Source organism: Hemitrygon akajei, chromosome 9 (genome assembly GCF_048418815.1).
Source record: "Hemitrygon akajei chromosome 9, sHemAka1.3, whole genome shotgun sequence".
In the NCBI taxonomy this organism is placed as follows: domain Eukaryota; kingdom Metazoa; phylum Chordata; class Chondrichthyes; order Myliobatiformes; family Dasyatidae; genus Hemitrygon; species Hemitrygon akajei.
In genome coordinates this window covers 74,230,020-74,242,620 of record NC_133132.1, presented here as the reverse complement: position 1 = coordinate 74,242,620, position 12,601 = coordinate 74,230,020, and positions in this window count along the sequence as shown.

Sequence of the window (12,601 nt, the reverse complement as noted above, 5' to 3'; positions counted from 1 at the left end):
TATTTTTACTGTGACACTCTTCACATTAAGTATTCGTTGAAGTAATTGAAACCATCTGCATAGTTCTGCACACTTTCCATTCTGTTGCACAGATGAAATGGTACTTTGTGAAGTCTCAGTATGCTTAAGCTGCCAAATTATATTTTTCTTGCAATTACAATCAGATATGTGGTGTACAGAAACCACTATGCTTCACAATTTGATTGCTATATTATGTAAATAAGAGCGAGTTTTAGAGAGTTTACTTAATTGTGTGCCTTTTCAGTTTATGAAAGTAATTTGCTTAAGTATATGTAGTTTAACAAGAGTTATTTTGTACATTAACCTATGTAATTTTTTGGTAAGGGTTGAGTGGTCATTTCTAGAAACTAAAAGAAAAGTCAAAAGAAACAAACTTGATCCACACTTATATGCTATACAGACCAAATAGATGACAGTGATCAGGGTGATCTCACTATCACATGACACAATAATTGACACACCTTTTGCAAATTATTAGCTAAAGATCCCTCCAGGACAACTAAAATATCAAAAATTAATTAATGCAGTATCATCTTTACCTAGTAAGAAAATAGTTTCTTATTATATTTTATCTGGAATTTACACAGGAGCAATGCCACGTAAATTTAACTCATAATTAATATACAGAATATTTTCAAAAACTTAAAATTCCTGGTTGCTTGCAAATCATAAGTGGGAATGTCTACCTATGGGAATTTGATGGTGGCTAACTCTCTGCCTTGAAACCAGCCCAGGTTACTGTGGTGAACTACATATACCTGTCTGGACACCCCCCCCGCGCTGACTGCTCCTGTGGCTCCTCCCACAGACCCCGGTATAAAGGCGATTGAGGCCTGGGCCCAGCCTCTCAGTCTCCAGGATGTAGTATGGTGGTCAACCACTGCTTGTTCTTTCTTCCAGTCAATAAAAGCCGATATCAGAGTGAGTTATTGATGGTGCATCAGTTACCCATTCAGTTCAAGCTCCGCCCAAGTTGCTCAAGTACATATTCCTGCTGGGTTCATGGCTGTTGCCTTTCCTTCAGAAAAGTAATTTGTCCAGGAGAGACTCCGAAGACTGGTTATCAATTTGAATCATTACCAATGTTTCTAGATTTGATTGACATCTAAGGCCTGAGCTTTACAATATTGTCATTATTTTTGTTTCAATATTTTCTCTTAAAAACCAATGTGATCACTTCTGCAGGCACAGAGAAGCAACTTCTCCCCTTCCATCCCCTGTCCCTCCTGCCTGAGATTGCATGCATTTCAGTAGTCTCCATTATCTTTCCTATTATAACTCCAACCACTACCAGTATATTATTGTTATCCACTGAGCATCTTATTGAGCCAGAATGAATGTACAAATATATCTGAGTTTATAATATTTAGAAAGTATTAAGCCCTTTTGTGACTTAGTTTCTGATTTTCTTTTCCAACCTGTAAAACAAAAGTCAAAACATAAGCAAGCTCTCGTGATGGACTTTAACCAAAACAGATTTCACTGTAAAGGAAGAAGCACTGTTGACATTTCGGGCCGAGACCCTTCGTCAGGACTAACCGAAAGGAAAGTTCTTTCCTTTCAGTTAGTCCTGACGAAGGGTCTCGGCCTGAAACGTCGACAGCGCTTCTTCCTATAGATGCTGCCTGGCCTGCTGTGTTCCACCAGCATTTTGTGTGTGTTGTTGTTTGAATTTCCAACATCTGCAGATTTCCTCATGTTTTCACTGTAAAGAACTGGTTTGGATTTTATGAGTTTGGATTAATTAAATTCAGGCACATTTTCAAAACTGTTGGCAAACCATCTGTACCTGTGCAGTCCTTAGTAACCAAATAAAAGAGAGCAAATATCCCATTAGCTGTACTGGTGACAGTGACTAAGCAGAATTTATTGAGCTTGTGCTGATAGTGATAAAGTTGGCTTGGAAAACATTTCTAATGCTTTATGTTCACCTTTGTAGGGTGCTCAGGATTCACATGTGAAGCTCAGTAAACAGTTGATGCAACTTACGTTTCTCCAGTTTGTCTTGATCTTCAGCAGAAATGGCGGTAATGATTTCAAAGGCCTTTTAATTTTTGCCACTAAGAACTTTCTCAGGTGAAGCAGCCACCATAAAAGGCCTTCAGTCCTCTGTTTAGATGCATTTGGCTTAAGAAAAATAAGACTAAGATAAGAAAAACTTTTAAAAAGTTAACTTACAGGTGGAAATGCTGTGGGGTTATTGATGTTGAATAAATGTTCATTTTATTATGCAGAATGTGCTGACTTAAATATATAAATCCAGCAAAACAGCGTCAGGGTAACGGTGCTGTATTTGTTAGATTATTCAATAACACTGGCTTAAAGAATCATACACTTCCCACTGCAATCCTCACATTTTCCTCTTTGAAAAAGTTGCTCCTCCAACAAAATTATTAAAAGCACAGACCACTTTCTTTACAGCTCAAAACATTGCAACAGATACACTGCTTTTATTTATGTTTTTCTCTTTCTGGCCTCAACATGGTACAAACTATTTAAAAGCCAATGAAGAGCATTTGATGTGTAGTCATCGTTGCACTATAGAAACCATGGCAGCCAATAGGCCAAGATCTTGCTAAGAGCAAAGAGGTAATGTCCTGATCATGACTGGGAGCTGAATCATTCAAATGTGTAATTCCAATATGTTCCAGCTTTGGACTCCACCATCCTTCCACAACTGGCAACAGTGTTGGATGGCTGCCTGCTAGACTGCAGCAAGATCACTAGTGGAAGAGCAATGTTGAGATTATGGGAGGTGACTGTAGATTCATGCTGTACTTGCCTGTGAAGATGCCTTGCCAATTCTCATATTCTATTGGAAGATCATAAGAAAGGAGTAGCATGCACACCATAAGCTACAATTGATTGAAGAACATAAGTTGTGAGGAAAAGAATTAGATATGAAAGTGTGATTCTTCTAAGATTTCAACCCACCGCTGTCATTGCGACTCCATTGCTAGTGAAAATTGACTCCTGCTGGCTCATTGAGACATCTGTAATTGTACTGTTCAGCATAAGTGAAGGAAATATTTTGAAGAATATGAGTGACCTCCTGAGCACCTGTGTAAACAGGTCATGTTCCTTGCTCACCATAAATTTCACAGCCTCAAATCAGTGCCAGAAAATCATAAAATCTGCTCTTCTGTGTGATTCCATTCTGCAGTGTCCCCCAGATCAGAATGTCTCCCATGCCCGCCTACAACTATTGTAACCATAATGCACACCCCCTTTGAGTTATTCTGGCTGGTTTTAAGTCATTTAACAGCACAATTACTGCTGGCTGCACTTGAAAGCAGTCAAAATGTAGATATGTTGTTTGCACTGGAAGTGACAGGTAGAGCCTGATGACACATCTCTGTGCCCACTCTTGGACTGTAGTCCAATCTGAGAATGTTCTGTTGAACCCCTAAAAGGATTTTACAAGTGTGCAAATGGAGCAGATTGTAGCTCTTTGTGTAGATCTATTATCCAGCATGATAAAAAGCACTGTTAAACATAAATTGCTTGCTGAGACTTTCCCCTCCATAACAAGATTTATGCCAGTCAGTTATGTCTTGTTGATTTTTTCTCAAGGCTTTTAGGATATCTGGCAACATCCCAACACGGGCAAGAGGGACCTCAGTGGTGGAGCTGGTGGAGGATGATAACACAACAGCAGTGAAGGCAGAGGAAGGATGCAACTGTGAAGGGTCAACAGTCATCTGGGATTCCATACCACTGGACCCTGGCCCCGAAATGTCAAGGACCAGGTGGTGGTTCACTGCAGACCATCCCCCTATGTTAAAGAAAATCACAGAGGAACATTTTGTAGACAACTCCTTAGGAGAACATCATACTCAATTTGAGTGATTACACACTACAGACAAGTAAGACAAAACTTTCTTTCTTTATGATCCCAATATGTCAGGCCTTATATCATTTGCCTCTGCCTCTATGTATTTGTTTTCAGTTTTGTGTATAATTAAAATTTTGATATGAAGTATATTTTGAATTGATTACAATTATCTTTGATTAACTACCTCCTTTTAATCTGTATAGGATAATTAATTTTTAGCTAATCTTTCCATTTAATCCAGAAACATAATCATTTACTTGCTCAGAAAGATATACTTGATTATCTTAGACAAACAATAATTACAGGTTGGACATTTAGAGGAACAGTAAGAACCCAGGAGGGTCTTTATGCTTTGAAGCGTGAATAATTTTCAGAAATATATATTGCTGTCTGGGGTCATGCAACTTGGATTAGATTACTATTCTGACCTGCTCCTTGGGTGGTTCCTTCCCTTCAGCTTGTCTTTTGATGAAATCCGATTATTTAGCCAATTCGCATCTCGTATGTACTTTGTAAGAATGACTCCTTGCCACCAGAATTTCCTGCTGGGTCATTTATTGAGATATCACCATTGTACCATTCTTTGAGAGATCATTGTGTTCATAAATTATACTGATGCTTACACAGCGATGTCATAGGATATATAAGCATTGTTTGACACTTTCTTCCCAGTACATAGATATCTTAGGATTAATGCTAGGTTAATCTTGAACTGTAATTTATTGAAATATTCCAGAACATTTTATAATTTTCTACAAGCATTTATACACTTTTTTCCTTTAAAATCTGGTTTCAATGTCATTCCTCCTCACAATTTATGTATTGTTTCCAAGGGGGTAGGTTGCCAGTCATTTCCCAGAAGTGTGCTCGGTGATTGTTGCTCCACACTGGGATTACAGACTGTGGAGTTATTTATAACACTTCTTTGTATTAGTAGAAGATAGTCATAAAGCCTTGTACTTTAATATTTTCCTATGTCTGATGTAAGGAGGTTGCATTGGAACAGGTGCTCCTCACCACATCTTGTGGAATTAGATGAGCTAAACCATATACTTTGTTGTACATTGGACTGAATCTTAACTCTCAAAAGAGAGGTGGTGTCATGTGTTAGTCATAAGAAACCTGGAGCATAAGCAGAATCCAACTTTACCCACTTCTAATTTTCATAGAGGTGGAACAAGTTGTAGTCAAGGATCTGACTTCACCCTGTCTCCATAACTCACTACTGCTCTTCAGTGCATTTGCCCCATCAGTGTCAGACCTCCGACACAATCAGATCAACCACCACAATCTGTTCACGTTACAATCACTGACGACAAGGACCATTAATCTATTCTCATGCCTCTCATCATATGGAATCTCATCTACAATCAGATATCCAGAGCCCACCACTATGCTAACTTTCTCATTCTTCTCATATAGATATCTACTGTTGACTTTCATAGATGGACAACAAATAATGTCCATGCCAGTAATGTCTGCATCCTATGCACACACTAAACCAAACTCGAACTGATATTGCAAGAAGACCTACAGCTTCATGTTGTACACACATAACAACAATATGAAATAATTTACCATAATGCATAGGGTCACTAATTGGCCTTGCTTTCAACTTCTTCATATAGAAAGATTTCATCGGCCATTGGCCACGTGCTTGATACCACTGTGATTGGCAGATATTGGAAGTGGATTTGGTTTATTTTCCTACATGCACCGAGATACAGTGTTGGCATATTCATACAAATCAAAACATTTCACAGTGCTTTGAGGTAAAACAAGGTTAAAAAAAATGTAGAATAAAATGTAACAGCCACAGAGGAAATGCAGTACAGGTAAAGATCATAACAAGGTAGTTTGTGAAGTCACAAGTCCATTTTATTGTACTAGGGAACTCTTTAATAATCTTACAACAGTTCTTGATCCTGGAGGGAATGCTTTCAGGATATTGTATCTTCAGCCCAGTGGATGAGGGGAAGAGTCCAGGGTGGGTGGGTCAGATGATCCCAGTTGGAGGTTTTATGGGTATAGAGGAGACAACATTTACTGTCAATAACACCTGGTTCTGTACAAAGAGGGAGTTTAAAAAGCTATTGTTAGTTGTGTCTTTAAAAGCCTACTATGGTTGATGGTAACAGATGAGATTATCCCCTGACAAGCTTTCTTCTAGTCTCCATGTAGCTATAAAATAATGCAATGAAACCACAAAACTGAAATTAACCTTGTTTAATATTTACAGTGCTCTTGCTAAGTTATCAATGTAAGTTTATTTGGATAAATTACTGACCAATCTCTCCGTGTATTAAATTACAAGGTAATATTCTCCTACTTAACTCTGCACATGTACATGATGTCAAAAGTTATGAATTAAAAATACAAGTAAACCAGAAAAAAAATCCTCAGATGCTATAAAACCCATCATGGGAAATTGTGCAAACTTTCAGTAAAATATGTTAAAATAATTATTAATGGAGCAATAATCTATGGTTGAGTAGATGGATTTTAACCCTTAAAAACACTTGAAGAGCCAGATATCCTGGTTCCCATTTGTAAACCTACACATTCACAGCTGAAAAACATACATTTTGTGACGTCCTTTAGCACCATTAATTCTAAATATTAATTTATAATCAATAAAAAACTGACTATTTGATGCATGTTGTTTTCAGAAATCTCTATAAGCTTCTGCAAGGAATAAATTACTTCCTTATATTTAGAACACAAAAAGTACGTGTTTCAGTGCTAGTTACACTTTACAGTGAACCAAGAATCCATGAAAACTAATCACTAAAATGAGTGATTTCCTTAGTGAGCTTTCTAATGATTCAGAAGGGTTAGTTGGCGTACAATACAGAGAAATATAGATTTAAATCAGTGACACGCGCAGTTAAAACACTGCCATTGTCAGATTCCATTGAAATATTATAAATGCTCTCAGATTTCTCAAACACTCTTGCATTTGTTGAGCTCTTTTCCCGCTGCATTTAAAATCATGCTGCTGTTGACATGTCAGCAGTCATGTGGTTGATTGGGGGAGCTTGCCATCTGCAAGGGGCACTAAACTAAAAGCACAATGAAGTATGACACACAGTTTTTCAAATTTCACCCCATTATATGCTAGTAATCCATTTATGCAGTGGCATGGGGGGCAGTGTGTTTTATGAGCTCTTACTTAACATTTGAGCTAGAAGAAGCCCCAAACCATGCATACTCACTATCAGCATAATAGTATGTCAGAAAAATAAAATTAAACTGCAGGTGCTTGAAATCCAAACTAAAAGCAGAAAAGCACAGAGGGTCTTGCTGTACCTGTACAGAAAAAAGAAACAGTCAACATTTCAGATCAAAGACCATTCTTCAAAACCTACAGTTCAGAAAGTATCAGGATTGACATAGCTGACTAAGGTTCCTGACTACCTGTTGATTATCCACATCAGGATGCTTCTAAGGTTGAGGTTAGCTTACATTTTTGAAACTGGGACAAATACTGATAGAAGAAGATCAGCAACCTAAGACACTAACCCTTTTCTTCTCTGTAAGACCTTGCCTCACTTGCTGTTGTTCTTAGTTCCCATCTCCAGCATCTACATGTTTTTGCCTCTAATTTTTTTTCATGTTAGATAAAAGTGTCAAGAGCTATGGATCCAAGGCAAATGGAATGAAGGTATTTCCAGAAGCTGAATAGGAAGACAGTCCCAAGGGGTCTAATAGGTTCAGATTTAGAGTTTTTTTCTCTGGAATTTCTCTGTGGGTGGAATGGATAAATCCGACAGAAAAATGCATGAGCCTGAAAACATTTTCATGTTTTTTCAGTTTACAATTCACCCTACATGTATTTACGAAGAAGGATTAAATCTTATTCATATTAGGACTAGTTTATTATCAGATATACCATAGTGCAATGAAATGCCTCTTTACATGAAACTCACAGATTGAACAGTATAGATGGCAATGATCAATTCTATCATTAATACAGTGATGTTATCCATATGAAACACAGATTGGATTACTTCTCTGTCGTGACCCGGAGGTTTGTGATCCCAAGAGCAATCCCATCGGGAGCGTAGCTCCTGGCAGAGTCACTCATGGCTGTAAGATCAGGTAGGAGTTTCCAGACAAAGAGTGATCCAACAGTGAAGCTAGCGTGAGATGGTGACACGTCACAACGGCAGTGAAAGTGGAGGAAGGCGGCAGCAGAGTAGGGTCCCCAGTCATCTTGCATCCCGTGCTACTGGACCCTGACCCTGATCTGTCATCAGCTTCCCCATATTAAATAAAGTCATGCACAGGCATTCACATTAGTCCCAATATCAATCTCCTTGCTCCCAGTAATGTGGTGTTACATACCCCGTAACTGGGTGTCTGACCAGCAAAGAAAGAAGAATCCATTGGAGTCTGGTGGTACTATTTTCAAACAGTGTTTATTAGTAAAATATACAAATCAATATCAACAATGCAAATATATAGATAATACACGTCAGCAATACTAAACCTAAAAGTGTGGGTATAATAATAATCAATAATAAACAAGCTCTATCGATGTCTAGGGGATAATGAATTGTCATATGTGAATATAAAGTTCAGTTCAGTTCATACGTGCTGAGGTAGTTGTTGGTCGCTGTGTTTTAATCGTCGGAGAGAGAGAGAGAGCAAACAGTGACAGCTACAGTCAATCAAACCTTCCTTTACACGTTCTTGATCCGTCGATGTGTTGTGGCCATTCAGGTATGACCCCTCTGTCCTTCAGCTAGACCGTTCTTCTGTGGTGTACTCGTCACCCAGGCAAGGGCGGACACACACACAAGCCCCCACTGGCCCTGCTATAAACACTGAGTTAAACTGACCAATCCTTTGTTCGGTCCCCGATGCCCCACACCTCCTCGTGGGTTCCAACACTCAAGCAGTGCTCACTAGTGTGTCTCCTGGTGTGTCTCTCCCTTGTCTGAAGCAGATGTTCCAATCCCAGTATGTTTTCCCTTTGTCTCTCTTTCTCTCTCATTAGTAGCGTGGTAACAGTAGCAGTTTGTGATTCTCCCAGGGAAACTCTGTACCCTTCTGCCCATCAGAGCTGTTCATCCTTTGTAACACCCCCACCCTTCTAGGAATTTTCACCAAAGGGGAAAATTAACTAATACAGCATCTTACAGAATTACAGAATCTAACAAAATACAGAAGTGGTTTTTAACTACAAAGCAATACAGATATACATTCAACTTAGCATCTAGATAAACATTCAGCGATTACATTGTCACTTCCTTTAATATGTTGTATCTTAATATCTTAATAAATTCCTGTAGCATCAGATTCCAACTCAGTAATAACCTCCTATTTTTTTCTTTTCGTCAGCAAAAAAAAACTAAAGGGTTGTGATCTTAGCTTAAGTGTATATTACAAAATGTGAACCAATACATGTGTAATTATACTATAGTACATTACAAAAGTTTGTGCAAATACTAATCTCTATTTTACTTTTAAACTGAACAGTTAATCTTCCATGGTGTTGTCTTTATCTTTCACATGCTTTGTCGAATTCCCTCAAAACCAGATCCTGTTATTCAAAGTGGCATTTTTGTCAACCTTTGCCCCTTTTCCACTTAACTCACACATGGTTAGCTTGCTCACCAGTGTGGAATAGGCCTTCACATACTCCTTTCATAGGAGTTATCTTATCACCAATGTTTTCCAAACTTAGCCCATTTTCTGAACTTCCACACAATTCTTTATTTTTGAGCAAGTCATTAATTTTATCTTCAGGACCCTTCATTCTATTAGTTTTCAGTTTAACATCTGCAAGTGATCCCTCTTTGTCAAAACAACACTTTTGGTTCTGTCTCTCCAAATCACCTCCTTGAATAACATCAGTGAGTTGTTTACCTTTAAAATCCAAAACAAACTGTAATTGATTCACAGGCACCTTGTTAACAAGCCATTGTTTCTTCAGCCTGGTTACTGCTTCTAAAACCAATCCAGACTTTAAATTTTCTTTATTCAATAGTCTAGGAACAATACTTTTCCCTTCTCCTTCAGTAATATTCACATCACCAGCTTTCATCTCCTCACTAACTCTTAACACACCTTCTAACACAAACAACTGAGAATTCTCACTTTCCACTGGTACCAAGGTTAACCCTTTCTTCACTGAACCAAGTCCATCTGACCTAAAAGAACTGCATTCCTTTTCAACTAAATCAGATACCTCAGACTTTTCCTGAGCTTCAACACTAGGTTCAGTATCCTGTGCATCCACATCCTTCACATCCTGAACACACTCAAATGGGACATCTGCCTTTTCCAGACTTTCCATACCAGTCCCTTTTTCAACGTCTAAGTTCCCCTGATCCTCCCAGTTACTCTCTGGGCAACTCCCATCCGGAGTAAACTCAACCCTGCGGGCTGAAACAACTTCATCTGCTAACCCAGCAGACTCCTTCAAGGTAATGGCATCCTTTTCATCTAGGACTGCCCTTATATCATTATCAGGAACACATTTAAATTTTTCAACTTCTTCAAACAGTTCTGTCAAGCCAGACAGATCATCCGTGTCCAACCTTGGACCTTCTAACTGCCATATCTGTTTCTCATCTTTACTCTGTGCCTCTATAAAATCCCTCCTGGCTAAGGGTAGGTCTACCTCCTCTCCTTTACTCTCTTTCACCTCCCTATTCTCCGCTTTACCATCCCCTAACCCCTCTTGGTACAGGGTCGGTAAAAACGTCTCAGCCAAATCAACACTGGACTCATTTAAACTGTCCTCTTTCTCAGCCGCCTTTCTCGACATGCTGCGAGTGATTGCGCATGCGGGATAGATCTTAGAATCTAGGGGTGTGTCCTCAGCACTCACAGGCTTGCTCATTAATTTCACTGCTGAACACACGTCACCACCTGCTAAATCATTACCAAGAAGGACGTCCACGCCGTCTCTCGGTAATTCTGAACGCACTGGTCCAGCTACCAGGTCACATTTTAAAATGATCCCATGCAAAGGCACAGCTTCTGTTCCTTTTCCTATACCTCTTAATACCACCTCTCCAGTTTCAGGACCGAAATCTAGCACCTTACTTAGGATCACTGACTGGTCAGCCCCAGTATCCCTCCAGATTCTCACTGGAACTGGGGTTTCTCCTTCCTTCACGGACACTGTCCCCTCCGAAATAAATTTCTCACAGCCCTCTTGTACTCTATCTTCCTTTGCCTCCCTCATCGATCTGCTAATGCTACCTGTAGGGATTGCTGTTTTCCCTTTTCCTGCCTCCTTCTTCGGAGCAAAGCACTTAGATGCAATATGACCAACCTTTCCACAATTATAACAGGTCAAGCCAGGAAACTTCCTGCCAGCCTGCTTGTCCTCCTCCTTACCTTTACCACTAGCTCCCGGCTTATTCTCTACCTTAGCCGGTGGACTTTCTTTACCGTCCCTACTGCCTTTCTGGTAACTCTTATTTGAGGAAAACTTTGTCTTGTGGGTTAGGGCATATTCATCTGCGAACCTGGCAAATTCCGATATAGACTTATTCATCTTCTCATTCAGATTGATCCGGATATTATCAGAAAAACAACCTTAAATTCCTCAATCAGAATTAACTCTCTGAAACGATGGAAATCCTCCTCCGCCCTTTCTGCAGCACACCAGCAATCCAAGAGCACACCCTTCTCATAGGCAAACTCTGCATACGTCTGATTCCACAGTTTCTTTAAATCTCTGAACTTTTGTCTATACGCTTCAGGTACCAACTCGTAGGCTCGAAGGATAGCCTGCTTTACTTCCTCATAATCCTCAGACTCCCCCTCGGACAACGCCACATATGCCCGTTGAGCCTTCCCTTTTAATACACTTTGTAACAACGCCACCCACTGATCTCTGGGCCACTTCTGATTCACTGCCACCTTTTCAAAATGCAAGAAGTAACTATCAACATCTGTCTCCTCGAATGGAGGTACTAACCTAAACTCCCGACTAACATTAAACTTCTCAACTGAGCCTTCCCCTTGGTCTTTTCCCTGTTGCTTTAACCTCGCCATGTCCAGCGCATGCTGCCTATCTCTCTCCCTTTCCCTTTCCTCCAACTCCCTTTCGGCTTTCTCCTTCTCCCTTTGTGCCTCTAACTCAGCCTTTCCTTCTCCCTTTGTGCCTCTAACTCAGCCTTTCCTTCTCCCTTTGTGCCTCTAACTCAGCTTTTTCCCGCTCCCTTTTCACCTCCAACTCCTTTAGCTGGAGCTCATACTCCCTTTTCTTCTGTTCCGCGTTGTTACGAACCCCTTAACTGGGTCACTTACCAGCAAAGATAGAGAGGTCCGTTGAAGTCTGATGGTACTATTTTTAACAGTATTTATTGGTAAAAATACACAAAAATAATATCAATGCAACCATACAGATAATATACGTTGTCAATACTAAATCTAAAAGTGCGGGTATAATAATAATCAATAAGAAATAAGCTCTATCATTGTCTAGGGGATAATGTATTGTCCGATGGAAATATAAAAGTCACTCAAGTTCATTCAGGCTGCGGCCTTTGGTTGGAGTCAAGAGACAGATTTTTAGAACTTGCCAGCTTTTCCTTTTTATGATGTCGATCCTTCCAGAGTTCCGTTGGTGTTGGTTTCTCCTTTCAGCTAAAGCCGTTCTTCCGTGGTAAGGCCCGCCAATTCCTTGGCAAAGGGAAAGGACGCACGCGGGCCCCCACCGTCTGTCGCTATTAAACGCTGTCACGGGATTTCTAGCGTTTCTCCTGGTGCGTCTGAAGG